Source organism: Protopterus annectens, chromosome 7.part0 (genome assembly GCF_019279795.1).
Source record: "Protopterus annectens isolate FY-2018-M chromosome 7.part0, PAN1.0, whole genome shotgun sequence".
Classification (NCBI taxonomy): domain Eukaryota; kingdom Metazoa; phylum Chordata; order Ceratodontiformes; family Protopteridae; genus Protopterus; species Protopterus annectens.
Window position 1 is genome coordinate 379,055,931 of NC_056739.1, and position 21,684 is coordinate 379,077,614.

Below are 21,684 nucleotides of genomic sequence, written 5' to 3' on the forward strand. Positions count from 1 at the left end.
TACTTGATTCTTTCCTGTAGGACTCTTTCTACATGATCCGTACACATAAACTGTCACCTCTGCATCATCTAAGGGTATATCAGTGATATCCTGTCTGTGTAAAGTTATTTGCTCCATTTCCTGTAGGCAACTGTGTGGTGTGCCATACACAGGTGTCGGACGTGACGTTGATGGGTTTAATGTTGTACAACGTTCAGTCACCATATGAGGTTGACTCAGGGGTATGGTCAAACAAGAAAGATGTCTAGCACGGGTCAGGAATGCTATTTTCTCTTGCAGCAAAATGACCGCAACTGCATGAGGCACTCTCACAGTGAGAGGGTGGGATAATACCATTGATGCCGAGGCCTGTACTGCCATGGCTGCTGCAACAACTGCCTGTACACAATGTGGCAATGACCATGCCACTGGGTCCAACTTCGATGAGTAGTAAGCTATGGGGTGTTGCTTACTTCCATGCTGTTGCGTCAAGACTGACGTCATATATCCCTGCTTACAATCTACAGTCTGAAAACATCTGTTATGATTATTCGGGAGACCTAAAACAGATGTTGAAGCTATCAATCATTTTAGTCTGCAGAAAGCTGTTTCTGCTACTGGAATCCAGTGTAGTATATCTTGTGCTGCCATAGGTGTATTACAGATTAAAGCAGACAATAGAGCAGATTCCAAAGCATAGTTTGGTAACCAGCTTCAACAAAAGTTAGTCGGCCCAGGAAGGACATCATTCCCTTCTTGGTAGTGGGCTTGGGTGCTTGTGAAATTGCTGCCTTCCTATCGTCATCTAATGTTCTACCCTCCTTGGATACCACATATCCCAGGTACTTGACCTGTATTCTCTGTAGTTGCAATTTATGCTTGCTTAATTTATGTCCCTGTTCTGCTGAATATTTCAATAATGCTATTGTATCTTCCCTACATTGCTGCTGGGTAGGGGCCGCAAGCAGGATATCATCCACATAAAGTAGAACTTGACTGCCCCCGGGTGGAGTAAACACTGGCATGTTGCTAGCCATCTCCTGTGCGAATATCGTTGGACTTTCACAGTATCCTGCGATAGCCGGGTATGGCTGTATCTGTTACCCTGAATGTAAATGCAAAACAATACGGACTATCTGGATGTATAGGTATTGAAAAGGAAGCATAGCTTATATGTACCACGGTAAGATACTTCTGTTGTGGGTTCATAGCATTCAATATAGTGTGTGGGTCTGGCACCTTCGGTACCCTAAGTATTATTACATGATTTACAGCTTGTAAATCCTGTACCATCCGCCATTCCCCCTTTGCTTTTCTATCAGGAGATACAGGGGTATTGCATGGTGAATAGTGATTACTTTGTGGATGGGAAATTCCCTCTGTGACTTTCCGGATATCTTCTGGTGCCCACGGTCTATACACTAAGGGAGTTGGGTCCTGGCCTTCCTGTCCTGCCTGAGGGTTCGGTACTTCAATTAATTGACAGATATCCTCACTCTGTTCTAGTGACTCTTCTTACTTGAGTGTCCCTAGGTATTTTACGTGTTTGGGATGTGGTTTCAATAGCTTCTCTTACAATTGGTCGTTGTGATACCTCTGTTGCCACAGGATAACGTGGGGGGGACTAGCCTGCCCTCCCGCTTCATATCCTGGATGTGGTATCGGAGGTGGTGGAGGGGGGCCGTCGCTACTACTGTATTATTATCTTCTTTGTCTACGTATGATGCTTTCGCATTTTTAGTCTTCTGTTCCCTTCGGTTCACTACCTCAATCCACCTATGTGCTTGAGGGATACCCAATTGTCACTGTTTTTTAGCCTGCACATCTTAGGGTTGCCACCTTTTCAAATGCACAAAGTGGGACATTTGTGTTAGGAACGTCGGATTTTGCAGGGCAAAACATACCCACTGCCAGTACAAAGGACAGCAATCTACTTTTTGCCAGAATAGCAACTTATTCTTGTAGCATTTGAGTTGCTTATTCTGTTTATTATAATATTTTGGTGTTTCAGATACAAAATAACTGTTTTATGCTACTATTAAAGAAGATATAGGAAATATTTTTGTCCTAAGATATCAGGACATTTGCCATTTGTTCAGTTTGTTTGCAGGACACAACTGGCCAAAGAGGGACTGTCCCTCAAAGTGGGACAGGTGGTAACCCTAGAACATCTCGCCACATTTTAAGTGATTCCAATGTTTCACTAACGATATTTTGTCTAATATACCATCAATGTCATATTTATTACCCCATTTTGCAGAATATCTCACATTATGTGCTCTCTGCAATTGCATATACTTCACATCACCCGTCAAACGTGGATCTCACGATCTCTTAGTGCACTAATCTCCCATGTCTTCTAAATGACTGTTACGTGACCCTTCTCTGCACACGTGGTATCTCCTTCCCTGTATCCACTGTAGTGTCTACAATGACTATTTACTCTACTCTGTGTTCCCTGATCTATGTCCAAATGTAAAACTACTTGGATTGGTCTTCGACCTGCTATCACAACTGTTAACAGAAACACAATGTAGCCTGGTCCCTGATCTACAACAGAGACAAAGAGGCAAACTCTCCTTACCTGAGCCTCCTGTTTATGACTGCACGTTTTCTTCTTGGGATCCAGTTTTCCGCTTTTCAGCCACAGATCAGACAGTGGACAGCCTCTTTACACACAACAATTCAGTCGGAGGTCTTTTCACTCAAGAAGAACCATTTAGGCAACTTCTCCTGCGTAGATGTCTAACCACCCATGCACTCTGACCTGTAGCTTACCAAGGGAATTCCGGCTAAGAAGGACCACAATGTCAAATAAGTTGTTAAAACCAGACTGTAGAAATCAGTAGGCTTTTCTAAGTGACAGTCAATAACACAGGAAGCTCAGGTTCACAACGTTTTAGTAGTGTACACCGGCAGGCAAAAAACTTTACAGTCCAAGTATGAGAGTTTTGTCTGACTCTATACAGGAAGCAATTTGTTTATATAGTGTTTACAATCAGCTTTTGCCCACCTTACTGACGTGGTCAGTCACAGGGCATTTCCATCACTATGGTCTGCAATATTCTATTCATACGAGGGTGCTGAGGTAATGCTTTTAAAATGTTTTCCCATGAAAATAACACAGCCTTGCAAGGCACCTGGTCAATTACAGCGTCCTTCTGTAATTGTTGCTGTTTCAAGGACCCTGGACTGTTCCGATACAATAGTCAGTTCATTTCTTAATACGTTCCTTTGTCTCTCTGGTAAGGAGTTGTACTCTATCTTCGATAGAGCTCACAAGGCCATCCTCCTCAGTGGAAGGGAGGATGATATACATGTACATACATTTATTTTTCTGTAACCCAGCAGATAATTAATGTTGAGAGACATAAGCCTGCTGAACTGGTTACTGCCAGGGTCAGAGTTCGATCACACTGCAGCTAAGCTTCACCAATTACATGCATGATCATTTCTACTGCCATATTGTACAGTACAATTCAATGCATTATATAGTATTTTGCTTCTAAACTGGCACTTCATATGTGTTTCTATATATATTTTCTAACAACATCCATCCGCCATATGCATGTTGTTCCGTCCTTACCTTGGCGTGGTGTTTGGCCGTCCGCAACGCTACTCTCCACATGTGATGTCCCACCTTCCCCTTCTGTGCCTGTGGCACCCTGTTAGGATGTCCTGTTTGGTAGGCACATGTTCTGCTATATGTGTTTGACTTGTCTGCATAGCTAATCATCAGTGCGGTGGTTCAACATCCCGACTTGTCCACATGTGTACAGTTATGTGCACCGTGGCGTGTGCAAGCCTATAGGGTTTGGACGAGTGCATACCACATGCGGGATGTACACATTCTGCAGACACATTCACATGCATCCATTTGCATATCTGTACCTGAGGTGGGTTGGTGACATGTGGGGTACATATTTGCCCGCGTGGCACTGCCTAAAACAATACTTCTTACCACATTTCAGGTATGCCCATTGTGTGTAGGTGTGTAGCTGCACAAGGCTGCTAGCTGGGTTGGGTGCACGGTCATACATGGGTGGGACTTACATGCTACAATGGGGCTATTGTATATTACATTTGCATGCATGGGTTCTGCTTCTGGATATTACGCTTAGACATACGCCGTCCTGTGTATGCGACAAACACGTTGCTGGGTGTGGTACATGTTGCTATGCACATGTTTGCCTGTGTTTAGGGTATCTTGGTTCCTTCCTGTTGTTATGTCGACACGGCTACCCGGCTGTGTACTCTCACTACTGCTTGTGACCATTATGTTTGCCACCTTTTCCAATGCCCATAGTGGGACATCTTTTGTGGAAACATCGGATTTTGCAGGACAACACATACCCACAACAAGTAGAGATGACAGAACTTCACTTTTTTGCCATAATATACGCTTATTCTCGTAGCATTTGGGTTCCTTATTCGGTTTCTTATGCCATGTATGTGTTTCATATACAAAATATATGTTTTATGCTACTATTACAGGTATATTGAGGGAATATTTTTGCCCGGAAATCTCAGGTCATTTGCCATTTTTCGATTTTTGGTGGGACACAACTGTCAAATGAGGGACTGTCCATAGCAATGTGGGACAGTTGGTAACCCTGGTGACCATGCCCATGTCGCTACTAGGGTTGCCACCTTTTCCAATAGCCAAGGTGGGACATTTTCGGGACTCACATCAGATTTTACAGGCCGACACATACCCACGGTCAGTACATAGCATAGAACTTAACTTGTTTGCCTAAATAAAAGCTTATTCTTGTAGCAGTTTGGTTGCTTATTCTGTTTCTTGTGACATTTAGGTATTTTAGTTACGGAAATAACTATTTTATGCAACCATTACATAAAATATGGGATATAATTATGTCCTACAATCTTAGCACATTTGCCGTTTTTAATATTTTTTATCGGGACACAACTGCCCATAGAGGGACTGCCCCTCGCAAAGTGGGACAGGTGGTAACCTTAGTCGCTACTCCTATGTCGGTGCGGCGCGCTGACATGCTGCGGTACACCTTCTCTGGGTATGCCCACTGATGGTGCATTGCGGGACGAACACGGTGTTATGCATATCCTTTGTTCCTTGGATGGGTACACTTAGGGCTTCGTGGGTTGTGTTTGCTTCTCCGTTTTGTTGGGACGGGTACTATGTTGCATACTCTGCGTGCGTTTCATTCTGCACGGGCCCTGGCTGGTGACATTACTATTATGGGCGGACTGTGGCAGTCAGCACTTTAGGTTGCTCATCGCCTGCCGGCTTAGCCACGCCTCCGGACGCATCCTACTTGGGCTCGCTCACGTACACTACGCACATGTCTGTGGTTGCGGCGCGCACTCATTACTATGCATATGGCGCTACTACGCCGACTATTCACTGCACCGCCGGCGCAGGCCTTACACCGGCCTTGCGCCGAGCTACATGAATCCCGGGGATAGGCTTCAGTTCTGCTGCTGTTGCAGTACAACAGGTTAAGAAAAAGAAGAGATAAAGATAATATTGAAAGTTTTGCTAGGGATCTATAAACACACAAAGGCACTTATTGAACATCCCAAAGAAACTAAAGATATAATATTTAATTGATATATAAATGTAAGAAGTAATTTGCTGTTATTTTTAAACAGTACTGCCCCTTCAATAAAAGAAGAAAATAATGTGATAGCAAAGTCTTCTACCACAGCCTTCAGGTACACAGGAAAAAAGGTGAGGATTTTTGTCTGGAAATATGTAGAAGGCACTCTGTGTGATATGTAAATGGAGAGTATCCCATTAAGTCTTGACAGCATACATCGTCAATAATAACCATAAAACTTTGTTACCTTCCTTGGCACAGAAGTCTAAAGCTCTGATTAAACCGTAGGTAACGCCTGAGTTTGATTATCAGTTTAAGCACGTACTGGAGGTAGTATGTGTGAGGAGAGGAGCAATGCAGCTTTCAGGTACTCTTCTCCTTGGGGAGATGGTGTGGAATTGCATGCCCTAGCACAAGTTCCTGTAAATCCCCAGAGGAGATAAGAAACCCAACAGGAACACTGGCTTCAATGGAGCAGGGCTGCTGGGGGATTTTGCATCAACAGAAGAAGAAAGGGGTGGAATGCCCTTGCTAACAGCAAACTGAACCTTAAGCGTGATAGACAGAGGGCATGCAGAGTGGGTTTAGGCTCTAAATAACAACAATCAAAACCAACCATGGTGGTTGCCTCTGTGATGACCCCTGCTAGTTTTCCCTTGTGGACTGAATGGCCAATTGACCAAGAAAGGGTCCAATGGTTAGCAGGAATTAAGCAAAAGTAAAGACTTAACTAAAATGCATACTATTACTGTGCCAGGTTAAAAGCATAAATTGTGCCTTCACATGATTTGTGAAGGAGGGCACCATAACACCCACTACATCCTGCAGATAGTCTAATTTAACTCCAGCCACCTCCAACTACATGTTGGTTCCTTTTTCAAAAGTTTGTAGCATCCACCAACATTTGACTTATGTCTGCTGCCAAACCTGGGGCATTTTACCAAAACAGTTGACATTGGCTCTTTAAAATCAAAAACATTTTTCTCTCTGCAATAAAATAATTTTCAAGTGTAGGTGTTGGGTGCTGAGTTACTTGGGGACACTGTCCCAGACACTGCTGTCTTAGAAATACATGAATGTTCAAGTTGTCTACCTTCATTCATGTATTAAAATACACAGTCTGGGCCCTAGGGTGATGTGGTATACATCTTCAGTGCTGTCTTTCTCATGATTTTAAAGATAATTTTCCCTCTGCATTAGAATCAATGTAACACTACTGTCCCTGTAGCAGGAACACTATTGACACATCAAGAGTATTGGTGGTCCATCTCTTGGCATTCTAAGGTAGAAACTGATTGTGTTAAATTTTTTGCTACCCACAGATAAAAATAATTTTTTCCTCAAACCACCTGTCCCCCCATTATGTCAGTAATTCAAAGACATTCTGAAGCAATACTAACTAGCTACTAACACCTAGAACTAACTGACCCACTCACTCTTCAGTTATCTCAGTTATGGTGAAGTAGGTAGTCAATCCACTGTCCAATTGCACAACTCCATTATCATCCAATCAATGCAGTGAATCATTCACTTGACAGATAGTCTTCTCTAACAATGCAAAACAATCTGCAAAGATAGAAAACTGGGACCAATGTTAATCTCCTGCCTGAATTTTTAAAAATCACTGCTTGTGCGATTGCAAAGCCTGTCAACACACTTATTTACCATTCTGTCAAAAAAAGTACTGTCCCTTCAGTCTAGAAGGTGTCTTTTATTGCACCAATTCACAAATGTAGGCTGTCAATAATGTTAAATAGCAGACATCCTAAGCACTTCTATTCACCACTACTCTCAAAGATTGTGACACATACATCCATTTGCAACTGATGCATTGAGTGAGAATTGCCTTGGATTAAGGCAAGGTATTTTTTGGCAGGGACCTTGGTGATGCTAGTGCTCAAATGGTCTGAGTATGAAATGGGCATTTACTAGTTTTTGCAAATTCCAAGTATCATCCCAGTTAATATAGTATCATTGATAGATACTTTGCTTGAGTAATCCACTCCTAAATATTGGAAACTTTTGACTGTAGCTATTGGCGTACTTTATCTAATGAGTTTTACAAATTCAGTAACAGCTGTTATCTGCACAAATGCAATTGTGCATCTCATTTCAAACAAACAGCATGGTTTTAGGCCACATCAAAGAACTGATGTATCCCAACTAGATGTTCTAGAAAATCATCATCATCATAATCATCATCTTAACTGTGTAAATATTGCAGGCTCCCTCTTCCTTCATCTTTCCAAAGCTGCTGGCAATTTGTAAAGCAAACTTGTGTATGGTTTACAGTTACAGCCTCATTTCTAGTGGAACAGCAGTAAGACAGGGCAGCCCATACAATTGAATGGTCCTTTGTCACACCTTCCAGTGAATCGAGAAGTTTATCCTGCCACTTTTAGTCCCTTTCACTTAGTCATCTGTATGAATATGACTAATCACTCGGTGTAAACAAAACTGATACACTATGCATTTGACTCCTGAATGATCCTTGTAGACAATATAGCTGATACCATCAACAACTTAGCTTTGCAAAGGGCAACTTGAAGGTGAAGCTTCCCTAGGTATCAACTTGTGGGACACAACTCAGAAAGAACAATTTGACAATATACAGGTGAGTGTAATCGCTTAATGAGCTATGTCACCAAAAAGTAAGCCTTTAGGACAAAATCATCTTCTAGCTCATTGAATTTGTCATTGTTGTGCAACGCAACCACATCAAACACAAACTGTAAAGAGCTAACTTCAAACAGCCTTATGGACAGCATATACATTTCTTTGGGCTGAAACAGCAAGTCAGCTAATACATACCTATTTATATCTGATGAATTTTTGTTATATATCCTCCTATCTGACATGTACTTTGCATACATCAATTCAACATGCCAGTCCAATGTTTGCCATTTGTTTGACTATTATACTGGGATAACACAACTGATTTTTCCATATTGTCATGCGTTTAGCTTTTTTCTACCATGAATGCCTAATGTAGTCTTGCTAAGCAGTCAGTCTTATATAAACTAGAAACGTATTATCATTTACCTCATTCATATGGTGAATGCCTACCTCTTTATGTTGTTGTTGTTGTTGTGTCTTTTGGCATTGCCCGGTTAGGGGTCGCCACAGTGGAACTCTGGTCCGCTAATGACTGGCAGTAGATTTTTACGTGCCGAGTTGCCAGCTCTGACACACAACCTTCAATGAAGGTACGCCCATTCATGCATGTCTCCACACAGAAGATGCTTTAGCTGAGATTCGAACAGAACAACGTCTTACTGTGAGGCGACAATGCTACCACAGCACCACCACCGCAGTCTGCCTACCTGTTTCTGTGTTGCTATGATATCTCTCTCTTCATCTTGTGATTTTGTGTCTAATTAACATACAGTTTTATGTCTTATTTTACTAGAAATGTTCTCCTTGGGACTACTTTGAAAAGAGAAATTGCCCAGTTAGCCATTCCTAATTAAATATAATACATTAGCAAATTAGTTAAATTTTCATGAATAAATTCTGCCTCTAAACATGAGTTTACTAAAGTATGAACTTTCCTCCTCAAACATTCTTCCACCTGTGTGTCTCTTTTTTGCAGCTTTTATCTGCTCACTGTTACAGCAGCTTCCATCTCTCTTCTCATTATTCAAGCTTTGGGTATTAATTCCATACCCATAGCCTATCCTACACGTTATTCTAGCTGCCCATGCTGTCTTCATATCATATTATTTTACCTCCTGTTAACTTTGCCATGCCCCACTTCTCTCACTATTGGTTGAAGTCAGTGTTTATTCTTCTAATCTCCTCCAACAGTGTGGGTTAATGCATCATTTCCTCGTTGGTTTCACTTGCATATCTATCTGAAGTTGTAGTAGTACTTAGCCAGAAAGGCATCTTTCTCTAATAGCTATCTGCTTCAGTTGATGCATGCTGAATCTGACTCTTAGAAAACAACCAAGATGATGCCTTCCTACCTGCTTCTATCACCCTCAGAGAGTTTACCTCCTCTTGCACCAATGCTTTCTACAAGCATCTATCAACCATTCCCTTTCCATACCCTTCACAGCTCCCTCAAACACATTTTGCAAATATAACTTTGTGATTCCTGACTACCTTTATACTCAGAACCACATAGAAATCATCCCTGATAAATATCGTATCCTTTTTCTCACTATTATCTCATAACTCACTAATAAAAGTACTAACAATCTCTTCTTTATTCCTAACGATATACTTATTGCCAGATCCCCTTCTTCCATTACACATTTCAGAAAGATGAGATATCCAGCTTTTTTTGTTTTTACATTGTAATGGCTGCTTTAGATTCTTACCTCTTAAACCACAATCCTCTTTCCCCATTTCTTTACATAGCCCACATTATGCATCAATTTTTCTAAACCACTTGTACTGAGGGTGACTTTGCTAGCAAACTGAGAATACCAGTCTGGACTTCTGTATCAGCAGATCCTTCTATGGGGATCTCTAGACATTTTCAGATCAGCTGAGACACGTAATCTGTTCAGCATATTGTGGGCCTAAACCAAGGTATATGTCTATTGGGATGCACCATATACACATCCCATGGGAGGTGACAAGGAGGTGTCCACTCTCTGTATTCATGCAGGTTCCCTATCAGAAGAGTAAACGCTGCAAACAGCGAATGCTTTCTGTCGAACTGTAAAGTTCGAAAGCCGAGAATGTCGAAGTCACGAAACAGTGATTTTTTTTACCATGGAAAAAATTGTTGGGCTGTTCTCGGGACTTTGCTGTTTTCTCCACTGTGGTATATTTAAGTTAGGGGGTGGGGAGCAAAGCCCCCCACTTCATTTTGTTTGTATGTATATATATATATATATATATATATAATATATATATATATATATATATATTTTTTTTTTTTTTTAATATATATATATATATATATATATATATATATATATATATATATATATCTTTTTTTTTTTTTTTTTTGGATCAGTGAATTTTTTCCTTGGGAAAAAATTTGCTGATCCGTGACTTCAACATTTTTGGCTTTCAAACTTCATAGTTCGACAGAATAGCATTTGCTATTTTTAGTGTTCACTGTTCCGATATAGACTCCTCATGTATAACCTGCCTCCCTTCTTAAATGTTAGAAAATACATCTACTTTTATCTGTTTATAAGATACCACATATTACAATACACCAATCCAAGTAAATTAATGTTAACACTGCTCTTCACTTGACACAGACTTTTATATAACAATCAGACGTTTTTCATATCTCAAGAGATTTTTAAATGTATGTAACTGTTAGTCCTTGGAATTATTTTTGTAAATGAATGTTATATATGTTTTCAGTGTCGTCTTGTATGAACATGAGCAAGGCAGCAATCAAAGCTGTGCAACACAGCTAAAAACTGCACAATGGCCTTAATAAATATAATTTCAGAGCTGTATCATAATAAGGGATGAGATAACATTATTAAGAAGCAAAAACACAGGATAAATGCTTGCAGTATACTTGCCATAGCGGGCATTACAATTTGTAGATGTGTACTTCTGAATTTGGAAAATTGGGCACCGTTCTAATGTCCCATTTCTTCTTCAAAACCATCACTTTATCATGCTGTTCTACTTAAACATGTCATAAGTCATCGGTTGCTTGTACTTTGTCATAGAGTCCATTGTTGCCGCAGTCTGCTTTATTATATAACATTTACACCTAACTTAGTAGTGGTCTTTTGAATATCTAGAGTCGCTGATAAAAATATTTTACTAGGGAAAATGTCACAATTCATAACCTAGTAATGATAGGTTCCAATAATAAGTCTATAAGACTATCAGAATGTATCAGGTGGACAATTTGCCTTATATTTAATACATGTAAAGTATGGGCCTCTTATCAGGCTTAGTAATGCTCTGCAGTCACAGGCCATATTTATATTGTGCTGAGATTACAACAGATGCAAAAGTTGTATATGCATCTCCACAGTAAAGAACAGATTGTTACATGCAAGATATCACCATGGCAAATCCCTGTACTGATCATAGCAATATAGCTGGATTAAATTTAGCAATGAGCTGCAGTTGAGACTGTAAATGCAGACAGCAGTTTTTAGTTCATTTTGCATCTTTATCACCCAATGTAATTGACTGAACGTTTTACTAAAATGTCAAAGTTAAACTGAAATATTGACTATAATATAAGCACATGGGCAGTCATTCCACTATTTCACTCTAGCATGTTGTAATACACTTAAATTTGCATTGGGGATGCATATATGACAACTTTTCTGAGTGTGAAATATAATAAAGGTAACCATATATCCATGGGTTGCTACTAAACCAGAAGTAAAATCATATATATTTCTCCAAAAAGGGATTTTCTTCATCACTGGAAAGATGTTACCACAAAATTCCCTCTACTGACCATAGCAGTATGTCCATACCAACTTCAGCACTGAGATAAAGCTAAGTGCAAAGACTGTAATAGCCATCATAAGTGCATTTATTAGTGGAGTGACCCACAGCAGACCTCTGAAATTACTGAGAACTGTTAAAGGAGGATGACACTGCACATACAGATATCAAATGCAAGGTTTTATGGGCAGTTGACAGAGACAGTCTGACACGTACATTTCTACTCAGTTTCAGTTAAGGGGGCATTATAGCACAAGTCACAAAGATACTTTACTGATTTGGCATAACATTTATTATTTATTTATTTGTTTGTTTGTTTTATTTATTTATTTATTTATTTCATTTTGTTAACTTGGTTAGAACACTGCTCAAACAATGGCAATTACAGACTAAGCCCAGGTTACACCATAATGTAACAACACTATTTACAGTATTCAAGTAATGTTTTACATTTATGACTAAGCATAGACAATCTGACAAACAATATATACATAGAAGATCTAATAATCCAAATATATTTACAGTTATGTAATTGAAATAGAAAAGGAAGAACATAGTTAAAGAAGGAGAAGGAAAGTTAACCAGCCAGAATGAAAAGGGGGTTAGATTATATATATTTAGTTGGTTATCGGGACGGTAAGCTTAGGACGAGTGATTTAATCAGGTGGATTAGATATATGGAAGGTAAATGTGTTGCTAGTTGGAGGTATCGGTTTATGTGACATGTCCTTTAGACTGACAGTTGCTTTTAAACTATTTTATTAAGTATTGTTTGAACTGTGGCCTGAACAGGGAGTACTTCCTGTGATCAGTTAAATCAAGAGGAAGTGACTGCCGTAGTTTTCAGGCAAGTCCATAGAAACAGTAGTTAGTAGAGTGCAATTTGAGAGAAGGGGTTTGTAGGGAGGGACATTAGAAGTAAAAATCATATATGTTTTCCAAAGCCTTTGTGCCACTGGAAATGTGTTAGCACCACAGCTCAAGTTGCTGTTAATGGCAATATAGCTGTGCCAATTTGTGAAATAAGCAGGATTTAAGATAATATGACAGTCTCAGGTCCAAGTATTTGGCTATAACTGTCTGAAACGTTTAGTAAGAACTGTTGAAGTAGGCTTGAAATATGGCCTTTTGTATATGCATACCAAAGATCGGGTTTTATAAGGTTTTGACAGTAACATTCTGGTATGTTTCACTGTAGCAGCTCCCATTTTGGATTAACACATAGGTTCATAGGTTCATAGGTTCATACTAGGCTATCTGCCCTGGGGCAATTATAAGCCTAGCCCGATTCTGTATGGCTTACACCACCCCTTGATTTGAGTATACTGTGCCTTTTTTAACGTTTAGTTTACTGTGCCTCTGTCTAATAGTGACACGGGAGTAATCCCTGGGACAAACCTACGATCTCCCATCCACCTATCGAGATTCTTCTTGAAGAGATTCAGTGAGGTGCTCTGCCTCACATGAACTGGAATTCTATTCCAGAGCGAAGGGAGCCTCTGGGTTATGAACCTGTCCCTCCAGTAAGTTCTATTTATTTCTGTGCTGAGGTTCAAGTCCCTCGAGCATGTGGCTCTAAGCGATTTAGATTTACTGAGGTGGAGCATGTCCATTAATTCTAGATTTGATATAGCTTTGTATGTCAGGCATAGATCGCCTCGAAGTAGGCGGTATGCAACTGAGTAGAGCTGGAGTTTTTTTAACCGAGCAGCATATGGCATCTGTTTGAGACCGTTGATCCTCTTGGTGAGATACTTTTGGGGTCTTTCTAATTGCTGCAGGTGTCGGGTAAGGTACATCCCAAAAGGGGCATTGTATTCTATGATGGGCCTGATGAGGGATGAATAAAGGGGCACGATTACCTCTCTTGATCTAGATGTGAAACCCTTTGTGATGAGGTGGGCTATGTAGAAGGTCTTTCTAACCACTTTGGAAATGTGGTTTTCAAAGGAGAGATTGCTATCAACTTGGGTCCCCAGGCCCCTAATAACTTTCTCTGTACTTAATGGGTTTCCACCTATGTGGTAATTTGTGGGCACATTGTTTTTGCCAAAGGGTATGACTATACATTTTTTGGCATTTAGCTTTAAACCATGGTGCTGGCACCAGTTATCTGTCTCTGTGAGACCTTTTGAAGGACGTTTGTGTCAGCTGGAGAGTCGATTATGGCCCAGTTTGCAGTCGCCTGTGAACTTGGTGAGCCATAGTCCTCCCACGTTTGCCTGTACCTCGGAAAAGTATATACCGAACAAGAGTGGTCCCAGGACAGAACCCTGTGGGATGCCACTTGTGACCGGTTTCGAGTCTGACATGGCTCCAGCAACTCTCACTCTGTGGGTTCTGTCTTTGAGCCAGTTTGCGACCCATCTTGTGACATAGGGGTTTATATTTAAGCTGGATAGCTTATCTATGATGCCCGAGTGGGGTATTGTGTCAAATGCCTTTGCAAGGTCCAGATAGGCTGTGTAGACTACCTTCCCTTCATCTATGGCTTTGGTGACTGTTTCGAAGAAGTCAACCAGGTTCAAAAGGCAGGATCTGCCCTTGACAAAGCCGAACTGGGTAGGATCTAGTGTCTGTAGGTCCCCAATGTCTTTGTTTATGAGCTCCATGATGATCCTCTCCATAGCCTTGCAGACTAAGCTAGTCAGGCTTATGGGGCGATAGTTTCCAGGGTCCGTAGAGGCGCCACCTTTGTGGAGTGGGACCACTGTTGCTGTCCACCATTCTGTGGGCACATATCCTGTAGTGAGGCTGAGATTGTATAGCTGTTTTATTTGAGGGATTAGTTCCTCTTGGAGTTCATGTAGGACACAACCTGGGACGCCATCTGGTCCCATGGAAGCAGTGTTTTTTGCTTTGGAGAGGGCAGCCTTCACCTGAGCATCAGAGATGTTTGGGAGGTAGCCCTCTGCCGGGATAGATACTTGCTCTTTTGGGGGGGAGGGGGAGGAGAAGTTTGCACTGAACCTGTCTGCCAGGATATTGGCGATGTCTGTGCATTCAGTGTATTTTTTGTCGTTTAGAATCAACTCAGAACAAGTCTGGGAGTTGCATCCCAGGTTCCTAACATAAATGAAAAAAGCCTTATGATTGTCTTTGGTGTCCTGTGCAATTTTTCTCTCGAAGCTGGCCTTGGAGGATTTTATGAGGGATCGTAATTTTTTGCTAGTACTGATCAGAGATGCTTTCCCTATTAGGGATTTTGCTCTATCATGTAGTAGCTTCCTCCTTCTGTTGTACAGTTTATTTATGGCAGGGGTCCACCAGACTGGACGCCTGCCTTTGGATGATTGGGTCTTGGTTTTGTTTGGGATAGCATGATCCATGCATTCCTGGAGATGTCCGTAGAATGCGTTTATATAGGATTCTGCAGTTTGGGCCGTAGTTTCCACTGGCCCTGGGGCCTTGAAGGATTCCACTTTGGTTTTGAGAAGTGAGAAGTTCGCTTTTGAGAAGTTTTTCACTGTGGTTTTCTGGGTTGGGGTGGGGTCGGGATGTGGACATCCAGTGAAATTAATTTATGGTCTGATCTTACCAATGAGGGATATACTTCTGGTGTGGAGCATAGAGTCCCCATGTTGGTAATGATCAGGTTTAGTATGTTGTCCCCTCTTGTGGGAGTGGTGACTAGTTGTTCCATAGCATTTGAGTTTATAATTTCCAGGAACCTTTGGGCTAAGGTGCTGGGGCTTGAGTAGTGCTCCCAATCAATGTTTGGGTAGTTGAAGTCGCCCAATATAATGGTGTTCGGAGAGATCTTCATGTTCTCCAATGTTTTCAGGAAAGCCGAGTGGGATTCCTGACTTTGAGAGGGTGATCTGCAGGATGCTATAAACTGAAAAGCAGTCTTGCCTACTGTTAGTTGCACATGGATGGTCTCCGATACTTCGTGCAATGCCACTAACTTGGAGGTGTGGATATCCTTGATAATTATGGAAACTCCCCCTCCTTTTGTGGTTCGGTCCAGGTTTTGGGGCCGAAAAGCATGATATGAGGTATAGCCTGGTAGTGCTGGGGTGCTCTCTGGAGCCTTGAACCAGGTTTCTGTCACTGCACAGATATCGATGTTCTCCATACTGAGGAGAGCTTTGAGTGCGTGCATCTTGAGGTTAAGACTTCTGGCATTAAGCAGCATTACCCTTAGTTTCTTGTTCCTTGTGCTGTCTATGGGGGTGGGTTTGACTTTTGAGCCTTGCCTAAAAAAGGCACTATGGGGGTGGCAAGAGCCTTTGCCAATATCCAAAAGCCCAGTGGTGACAGGTGCAAGCCGTCCCTAGCGATGCAACGTGGCTTGTCAAGCATGTCATCCCAGGCTGACAGACACTGGATCCCCTTTGAATGACACCAAAATTTTAGCCAATTGTTAAAATTGATCATTTTGTCTTTGTACTGTGGCATCTTGCTAGGTGAGGGTAAGATGCTGCTCAAGGTCAGGGTCATACCAGCATGGGCTACATGATCAGAGAGCTCCTCTATGTCTCTTTTCATGTAGTCCAGGGAGGTACGTCTCAGGTCATTCACAACAGCATGTACAATGACTGAGTCATATTTGTATTTGCTTTGGAGTGACCTGAGTGCTTGCGTTATATGGCGGATCCTAGCACCCGACAGGCAGCTCACCATGACCTTCTCTTTATTCAGCCTGGTGAGCGGGACGTCAGTGTGTCTGACAATAGAGTCACCTATTACAAGAGTATCAGGTGTGTTATTCAGCCTTAAGGGCTGTGGCTGCTTGGCACACTGACTTTGTGGGCTATGTGTTATGCATGTTTTGTTTTGAGGTAGCGTTTGCTTGGATGTCTGCTTTGGAGGTCTCTGTTGCTTAGGTATATTTTTATTTAGAGCCTCCGAATATGTTTTTGTGTATTTATGTTTTTGGTTCGCTGATGTGGTGGGACTATGTGATACTGGAATTGTGTTGTGTGAGGTTACCTTCTCCTCCTGACTGGTTACACCAGTTTTGAGATGAGAGAGCTCAGCCTCCAGTTTGGCTAAATAGTTGCATCTCTCACATATATTTGAACCTGTTTGGAGGAGGAGAGCGTTGACTTCTTTTCATTGTGGGGGGATGGGCGGAATGCAATACATGTCCAAAATGTGCATGTACTGAACTGGCACTACATCACAAGGATTTATGTTTTCCCTCTCTCTCACATAAGTTTTGACTTACATGAATATAAAGTTGAAATCAACAACTGAGAAAATTTTCTAGTTGAGCATAATAATTTTTTATGAAAAATCTGATAACATATGAAGTCATATCTAAAATATGTACATATTTATTTCAAAAAATTATAGTTTCATTCATTCTAAACGATGTAACAAAAACAGTTTAGCACAGACATTCATACATGCACACACTTGAGATCCTGTATCAGGTTAAGGTTCCTTTGATTCGATTACCACATGCAATATGCTGTACAGATTGGCTATGCATATCATGTCCTGAAAAGTTCATGAGCAAAACTGAAAGAAATAAATATAAAAGAAAGAAATATTGACATTTCCATGTAATGCAAGTTAAAGTTGGAATGGCCACTAAAAACTTATAAAGTGCAATGGTTGCAAACCGTTTATTTTAACACAAAAGTTTTACCGTAAGTTGCTTTAGCAGTAATACTTACAAAAGCTATCAAAAATAATAGCATTGTTATGACTTCATCCTAAAGAGACTATGCTTTTCTGCATAAAACTGATTATGTTCATTCTTTTTAAATAGTGTGAATTACGAATGGCACTTAATAATATTTTTAACCCAAATTCAATATGTACCTGCTTCTTTGCCTTTGAAAATAGAAGTAACATATAACATTTTATAGACAAGTGTCATGGTGTAATTTCAGGAAAACCTGAAGATAACTTGTGAAACAATTTTGGATAAATACTTTGTTTTATATACAGAGAGAGAGAGAGAAAGAGAGAGATGTAAAAAGCCCAAACTACTCAGTAGTTTGGAAAGAGCCTTCTTGAAAACAATCACTAGTAAAGGGTTAAAATTACCTTCTGGCTCTTGATGATGTTGTCAAAGCAAAGATACATGTTTGACATCTGGATGCTGTAGATAAATGTTTTGATGTTGCTGCCAAAATGTAGATAAACTTTTTATTTGCAATGTGACTTAGATGTTTACTTATCTCTGCTGTGGGTGTATGTAATGTAATGAGCCACAATGGTCAGTAGGTCATGCATAATTTATTCATAACTGGTGTAGTTTGACCCACAATGGTAAAGCTTGAGTATATACATTTAGCTCACCAAAGTAAATCATGCATTTTAAATCAACAGGAGTGGCAAGCTGTAAATACATTTAGCTCAGGGCTAGCCATTTTTATTACAACAGAGTTGTTTTACAGAGTTTCTATATTATTTTTTTTAATAATATGAAGGTATAAAGTAATTATCTTATCAAACATTCGTGGTTCTGCAATGTTTATGTTATGGGATGAACCTCTGATGCCCTGCTGTTATACAATGCCTGTACTGCCCTACACACAATGACACATATGAAGTTTGGAGTCTAAATTACATAATCGAAAAGACACTTCTTCGAATATGTAATCATTGACCACCTAAACACCGAAATGCAAAAACTGCGAATGGCCAAAACCATGAATTTTTTCCCTAGGAAAAAAATTCAGTTGGCCATTCCGGGAGTTTACCCTTTACCCAAATGTAGAGATATCTCGGAGTTGGTATATTTAGTTAGGAGGGTGGGGGGGGGTGAAGCCCCTCACTTTAATTACATTTAAAGTGTTTGTCTTGTTTCTATGGCCCCCGCAAATTTTTTCCTAGGAAAAATTTTGCGGTTTTGGCCGTTCACTGTTTTCGCATTTCGGTCTTTAGGGGTCGATGATTACATATTCGAAGAAGTGTCTCTTCAATTATGTAATATAGACCAGAAGTTTGCAGCATGTTAGAGACAGTAAGGCTACTGCATTCTGCCTGCAGGATTTAATAGTAACTTTTATACATTCCTAAATGTAAGTTTTACCACTAAATGCAAAATTTAAAAGACAGGTAGTTCTACTTTAAGGTGCTTTTCAATTTAGGTGAGCACGTGTGCTTGTATATGAGTGTAATCTTACCCCTTATCTACTAATAAAGGAAACTGTAGATGTCTTAACTCTTTTGCTCATTTTACATTTGATAGAAATGTCTCCCCAGCAGTAGTACTTTTCTTTTGTTTTCTTTTCTTTTCTTTTCTAGTGAATGGATTCACTGCTTGGGTCTGCTTTTCTACAGAGGTTGTGTAACTAAGCAATACACCATGACAGTAATAGGGAATTATATTGTAATCATGGTTGGGGTGCTGTTTGGCCATAAGACCACGAGTAACCAGTTCAGAGCCCTCATGAATTACCCGCAAATCTCTCTCTCACTATACAAAGCCATTATTTAAAAAAGTTTAAATACAGTTTTACTTCTAGATACTTTCACATCAGGTGCTGAGTTTCCAGATTCCAATGCTACACCCCTGATGACCTTGTAATCAGCTCAGCCCATGCCCACAGCTGATTCTTGCCTGCTCAGTCCTCTGACAACCAAGCTGCTTATCAATGTGTGGCAGGCACACTTCTCCTGCACCATTTGGGCATCATTTCATATGCAAAGAATATTTTTCTAATAAAAATGTCTGGCAGCACTTATTATTTTCAACTGAGACACTGAAAAAGCTGTCAGAAGTTTTTTTTAAACTACTGAACACATTATTTATATATCTTTAGGTACAAATCCAGCCTGTGATACAATGGGGGATTGGTTCAGAAGATTAAAGATTTACTGTCTGTTATGCTTTATTAGATTCACCATTTTTATACAATTAGCATTTTATCACTCAGTTCAATGTGTTTAAGCTCTGCATATGTTTAGGAATACCATGTAGATTTGGAATGATGATGATAAAACGGGAAGATCAAAAAATTAGGAGAGAGTGCCATCTTGAATGAAGGTCCTTAAGGAGAATAACAATATCCATACAGAATATGTTATTCATAAAATAGCAGAAAGTATTCTAATAACTTAGCCAACATGGGAATGGAGAAAGGAGATCCTGCAAATAGGGATGAATACAGAGAATAGGCCAGAGGGGGCTGGAATTTACTGGAAAAAAACTAGCTAAGGAACCAAGGTATTGGAAGCAAATAATTAGAGATGGAAAGGTAATAGAATGGAAAGAGGCCTAAAATACATTTGGACTGCAGGCTAGAGACTGTCTTCCCTAACAAGGATTGATTTCAGAGTATAGACAAAGAGAAAGATATAAGGTGATCTTAACTGTAAGACCAATACTGGTAGAGTTTTTAGATGAATCTAGAACAGACGCTGCTGTTAAAGAAGGAATAATTAGTAGGGAGGTTCCTATTATATGGTCAAATGCTAGAAATAGCCAACACTCATTTGTTGAAACCAAATGCACAAAACCACAGAATATCGAATGAACGGATCACCAAATTTTTTCCCAGGGAAAAAATATGCTGGGCTGTTCTCCAGACTTTGCTGTTTTCTTCACTGTGGTGTAATCTCAGAGTTGGTATATTTAAGGTGGGGGGGGGCGAACCCCCCACCTTATGCTGCCTGTACTTTTTTTTTTTTTTTGCTGATCCGTTCCTTCAACATTTTGTGGTTTTGAGGATTTGCGTTCGATAATAGATCATTTGCTATTTCTAGCATTCAATCATACAATATGAACCCTTAGTTTGGCATATAAGATATTGCATGATATCTATAGGTATCAATCAGATGAGGTTAGAAAGGATTGGTAAGAGAGATTGGATGAGCAGTTCAACTGAAGGATATATGTATGGCTCCCAAATATGCAACAAAGGCTAAAAGATTTAGGATTTTTGTTTGAAAATGTTTGCATTGGTATTTTTGTACCCCAAGCAGACTCCAAATACTTTTTCCTCAGGTAGATTACAAATACTGGAAGTGTGATGGGGAAGAAAGAGATAATTGGAAACACATTTTTTGTGAGTGTAATGAGTTGGCAGACTTTAAAAATTACAAAAAGCACTGTATAAATGCTCAAAAACTAACCTGAACAATACTATTTAGTATAAAATAACTATTACCGCTATTCGCCTGAAGACTTCATCAGAAACTAAAATCACTTACAAAAAATCCCCTGTTTATATACAAATCAATTAACAATTAAGAACTTTTTCCAAACCTTGCTACATTTAACCCTTGCAAGGTCAAAAACAATCAATGTTAGATTTTTTGTTAGTTAAAAAGCATTTTATATTTACATTTTCATTTAAACCAGGTGGAAGATGTGCGGCCAAATGGACTTGCCATTCTACCACTCTCTTTAAAAATTTCCTGCAGACTACTCTCGCAGAAATACTGGTTGTGCAAATTGCCGTAACTAAGGAAATTATTTTTTGAGCTGCGAATGATATAGGATCTGAATTGCCTAGGCACAGTAAGGCCTTGCTGAGTTTAATTCTGGTGGCTGCCAATAAAAGCAGTTACTAGAAAATGGAAATCAAAGTCTAAACTATCTGTATTCGAAGTAGTGAATATAGTAACAGAGATAAAAGAACTGGAAGTGGTATCTTAAGAAAAGGGTAGGAGCAAATTACATAGAACAATGGTATTTGTGGGAACAATACATGCAGCACAATGTTTTTTGGAGGGATGAGGTCTAAGGGAAGGTAGAAATTGACAATGACTGTAAAGAAGATCATATGTTATGTATAATGTTTGCAACTGGAAATATGTC

The 21,684-nt window shown here is 40.0% G+C and overlaps 1 long non-coding RNA gene across 2 annotated transcripts in view; it reads left to right on the forward strand.

The window, feature by feature from the left end:
- The window catches only part of LOC122806476, a 452,807-nt gene that overhangs the window by 35,587 nt on the left and 395,536 nt on the right, over nucleotides 1-21,684 (forward strand). The gene's annotated exons all lie outside the window — the stretch shown is intronic.